General features: G+C 27.0%; 2 protein-coding genes across 6 annotated transcripts in view; one reads left to right on the top strand and one right to left on the bottom strand.

Annotated features, from left to right (window-relative positions):
• The window catches only part of Dh31-R (Diuretic hormone 31 Receptor), a 107,507-nt gene that overhangs the window by 71,366 nt on the left and 30,674 nt on the right, over positions 1-5,467 (top strand). The gene's annotated exons all lie outside the window — the stretch shown is intronic.
• The window catches only part of LOC108728533 (esterase FE4-like), a 32,135-nt gene that overhangs the window by 12,933 nt on the left and 13,735 nt on the right, over positions 1-5,467 (bottom strand). The window lies entirely within an intron of this gene.

The following is a 5,467-nucleotide window of genomic DNA, read 5'->3' as shown; positions in this document are numbered from 1 at the left end:
CTCTTTCCTCTCCCCACTTTAATATTCCATCTATCTTTATATCATTGCTTTCTTATTTCATAATTACTTATTAATTTAGCTTACTGATAAAAAATAATTGATTTATCTCATACCAGTTAAAAGACTGGATGGTTTCAAACAAATTGAGTGCCTTAAATATACTCAATGTCATAAGATATAAAAGGGATTACGTAACATTTAAAAGGGATAAATAACGTTAGACAATTAATTCATCTACGGAAACAATAATAGATGTGTGAACCTATGTACACATTTGTTATTGTTTCCGCAGGTGAATCAAATGTCCTAACATTATCTTTTTTGAATGTTTTATATCTTACGACATTGTACTCAGTTTGTTCAATTTGAGACCATCCAGGCTTTTTGATAAGGGATATTTCTCCTCTATAGGAGATGACGTTGTTTACCTTGGGGACTGTAACTGATAATACATTTTAATAGAAGGATGTACTGTGATCTTTTTAATTTCCTCGTTGAAAATAATTAAAAAATTAATCAAAATATACGTCTCGTTATTGGAATAATATATGGTCAAAATTGCTTGTTTCATAACAAATTTTTAATAATCTAAGACAAAAAAATCTTTTTTTGAAATATTATATAGCGCACGGTTTACAGTGTCTATCCCTTTTGCCCGTACTTTTTTATTATTGTTTTTTAATTGTAGGGAATCTTAATCATATTTCGTTTCAAAATTTCTTAATTGATACATTGAATATGACAATGATATGTCATCGTTATCTCGTTCGTGAGCAGATCGAAATTTTTCATTCTGTCAGAGTATTTTCTTTAGGGACGATAGAAAATTAAATTCATCATAAGCCACTAACAATGCCATAATATAAGATCGTATCATAAGAACATATATTGAAATTTTTCAATTTACGCTGCAGAATGTCTTGCATTTTATAAATCGAAGTGCTTTTGAGCAGTATTTGACATAGAACTTCAATTGTAAATATCTAAGTATCAATTTTATATGTAATACTTAATACCTTTAATACTTAAAACCTTTTTATTCAATACATTTGATACTTTGATTTTTATAAAAAAATATTAAGCGTTCTATTTAAAAGACTCAAGGTAACCTTCAAAATGTAAAAAACGTAGTAAAAGAAATTATTGTAATGTATGCTCGCTTTTGTACCATGTAACTTTTATTTATAATATTATGAATAATTTGTGAGTAATTTCTGTTGTCTTTAATGAATCATTTTATACATAAAATTTACTGGACAGTAATATTTGAATAGTCTTATATTTAAATGTTAGTTAAAATGATAGGCATATTATAATGTTTAAACTTGTTGACATAACTGGCATTTTATTATATATTCATAAAATTTATCTAGTCTTTTTTGGAAAAAGTTAATATATTTTTAAACGTGAATTCTCTTGATAACATTACAAAATTAATAAAATAAAACTTATATATCAGTAATAAAAAGAAATTGATAAGAATTAAAATAATAATATAAACATTCAAAACGTGCAAACAGTGAGCAAAATAAGTAGACCTTAAATATTGTACATAATATTATTACAACTTAATACTTACTTTATAGAAATCTAATTTAATTCTGGCTTATTTAATACGAGAAAATTATTTATTTTGAGTATTAAAAACGAATAATAGTGCTTTTAATACTCAAAATAAGTAATTAATCACTATCTTCCAGTATTATAATACATTTTTATAAGGGTTTGTCAATCATTTAGGTAGATCTACCTGCAATTTCATGATTCATTACTAAATGATTAAAATCTGAATAGATCTATCTGTTTTGCACCACAATATAATTCTTAATTAGTTCGAAAAAATAGTATTAAAGAAATTATAAAAGATATAAAATTTACAAGAGCAATGTAGATTACAAAAATTGTGCGGTGCTCAGCACTTAAGTCAAAATGTAATTCGTGCGATTAGTATAAAATATTAAAGATAAGTTAATGAGTGATGATAAACTGTTTTTTAATCTCAAATGATAATAAATGATTTAGGACCGTATAATGTAAATACATTATAAGTAAGAAGCATTGCTTGTACCGGTTAAAACTGAATCTTGAATGCTTTAAATAATTTCATGTAAATTTAAAAATAATGTGGTATATAAATTCACATAAAATTATTTAAAGCACTCAAGATCCAGCTTCGACAGGTATAAGCATTGCTTCTTACTTAATGATTATTTATTAATGATGTAAGTCAATTGTCATAATTTCATTAATTATAAAAAAAGTTTTAGCTGGATATTTTTTTTTTATTTACAAGATATGCTCAAAATGTTTATCATTTTTTATAAATGCGTGAGCATGATATAGTAATTAATGAACAAACTTTTCTGCATTTATTATTTGCAACTTAAGAGAGAGAAAGAGAGAGAGCATTTGCGATCTAATTAGTTTATAGGAACAATTGTTCTTTTTTATCCAGGATCGCCCATGAAATTTAAAAATATACTCATATTATGATTCATTTTGTTTTAATTTTTTTACCTTTTGTGTACGTATATATCTTTTCTAATTTCAAAAGTTACAAAAAAGTTATGGGATGGATATAAAGAATTAGAAAAATTTTTATACACGACTAATTGAAAATAAAGGTCCATAACAGTCGAAACTAGATCTTTAATGCTTAAATAATTCCATGTAAATTTGTATATAATATATAAATAATTTTTTGCTATTTCAAAAAATTGAATATATTAATAAAGCATAAGCTCTTTTATATATTATATCTTTTTTAGTTGTGTGTGTGTGTGTGAATTTTTAAAATTTACTATTTTTGAAGCAAAAGAATAAAATTGATATGGGTACGAACTCGTAATCTTTCATTCAATCTCTTTCTTCTTTTTACGTGCTGGGAAAGAAGAAATTGTCTGGTAAAATGGAACATCTTAGATATAGCCCGCTTTTCTCTACTTTGGCTTAATGGATCGCGTTATATATGTTGAGCCAAAAAGTTTTTAGGCTATCAAAGACGAAAAATCTGATTACATAAAAAATGCTCGAATCTTTGTATGAACTTTGCGTTTTTATATCCAAACATTATAAATATGCTTTCGTTGTCGTAATATTTAATTTTTATTACGAAAGACAATATAAGTAGCTTATCAAAAATATCTGTACGTTGTATATAAAAATCAGCATAATCGCTTGCTTGAAAATTTTTCGTAAATTTGTTGAATATGAATCAACTGGCAAGAACATATCGTCACATTCCAAATATATCGCAGTTTCTTGGTCGATTTACAATACTTTGTGGAATTGCATTTCAGCTGTACACATGGAGAAGGATAGTGCTTTTAGAGTGACGTTTCGCTGCGCCATGTACAGCTTTAGTCTCGTCGTCGTGAAAAGGCTAATATTGACGAGAAAATAGGTCATTCTATGTGATGTTTACGAAAGGAATCTTTATAGTATTTTGAGGAAACTAAATAAAAGTAAACGAAGTGTAAATAAATCAACTACGAATAATATATGTATCTCTCCATTAAAACTTTCTGCGCGTTAAGGAAAAAAAAGAAATAAAAACGAGCAACATTAGTGTACGTAAATATGCATCGTTGGAAGATGCATATTTACGTACACTAATGTTTGACAAACGCGCGACTATACTATAAGTATAAAGATAACCACTCCGTTTTAATATTATAACATTTTGTTATTATTTTTGTGAATGTATTGAGGAAAGCACATGATATCTAATTGACCGTTGTGTTGAGATATTTATGTCAGAATTTAATTAAGGCGCAATGCACAAACTATGCACAGATGTTTTATTTCGGAGTTTTTGCAATGAATAATGTCGAGTGCAACCATATAAACTTTGCGACGGTTTCTATGGATAGGTAAACGTTGTGAAAATCCGACAACAGCGTAGCGAATATCGATTAGCTCTGCGTTAAAATGTACTCTCAACGTTATTCGCCAAAACGGACGCGGTTGTAAATCCGACTTAATTCTCAATAAAAAGCGAAAATTTGATCACTCAAGAACAAATGTAAATTTGGTCTGAATGTTATAACGCACATGAAAGTAGGTCGGACAGTATTTAGCTAATATTCATTTTTTTTTAAATATCATAGAAGTGTTTTACAAAACCATGCGTTTTCGTGAAATAAAAATCTCAGCAAATATATTTAACAGTGCCTAATGAGTACACCGTGTCGTCTTTTCTAGATATCGAGAATTATAACGCGAACACTAATTAACTCCTCTTTCCTTGGTTCCTGATCTATTAGCGTTGAATCCCCTGCTGAAAATTCTTGTATGAAATTTTCATATAAGATTAGTCTCATATGAAATTGGCACATTAAAGTTCTTATATGTCATTATATGATCTCATAAGTTCTTATATGTTTTACAATAGCATATTATATATTTAAAGAAAATGTAAGAAATTATATGGTTTTATAACATCTCACAGGAACTCCTAGGAATTAATTATCTCTCATGTAGGATCAGGCTTATAATATAAATAACTGGAAGTCAGTCGGAACGTCCGAAAATGGAAAATTGTTTATACATTTGAATTACAGAATATAATATAATTTATTATATATAGCGCATCTTTAATCGTGCAGTTTATTCTCATTTGAATGTTTATTGAATTAAAAACTTAAAAGTTCTAATAACTAAATTTCAATGAAATTGTTACGACGGTGTTACATGATATTATCAGTCCACTGAGATATAAAAAATTCTCCAGTATATAAATTTTCTTATAAACTTTTTGAAGATTTTATTTAAATTTCTGAGATCTCTTAAGATCTTAAAAGATGTTTTAAGAACTTAAAGATTTTATGTAATCTCATACAAAAAATTATGAGACCTTATACGATTCGAACAAGCACTAATTAATAAATAAATAATAAATAAATACGTGGTCGAAATTAAAACGGAGAATTTTAGGACATCTACCACAAACGCACGTTCTTTTTTGGCGAAACTTGTCTTAAGATAAAAACAATCAAATTTACATAGATAAGAATATAGACGTTTCGGCCATCCTCAAATTAGGCCATCCTCAGTATACCAGTCAAAATTATAAAATTACAAACACAATATTTAGAGTCACCTAATTAAAATTTACGCACATCATTTTAAAATAAATGTTTTGGAATTATTTTTTCTCTTCGACATGTTTTTAAGAAATAAATTTGAATTCTTGTATTGACATTTTGTCTCATTAGTTTAATACATTGTATGTGTCTGTGTGTCTGTTATTAAGTATGTCTGTTATTAAAACAATGTATTAAACTAATGAGACAAAATGTCAATACAAGAATTCAAATTTATTTCTTAAAAACATGTCGAAGAGAAAAAATAATTCCAAAACATTTATTTTAAAATGATGTGCGTAAATTTTAATTAGGTGACTCTAAATATTGTGTTTGTAATTTTATAATTTTGACTGGTATACTGAGGATGGCCTAATTTGAGG

The sequence above is a fragment of the Mycetomoellerius zeteki genome, unplaced genomic scaffold, assembly GCF_001594055.1.
Source record: "Mycetomoellerius zeteki isolate Tzet28-1 unplaced genomic scaffold, Tzet1.0 scaffold62, whole genome shotgun sequence".
Classification (NCBI taxonomy): Eukaryota; Metazoa; Arthropoda; class Insecta; order Hymenoptera; family Formicidae; genus Mycetomoellerius; species Mycetomoellerius zeteki.
This window is presented reverse-complemented; position numbering and strand designations above follow the sequence as displayed.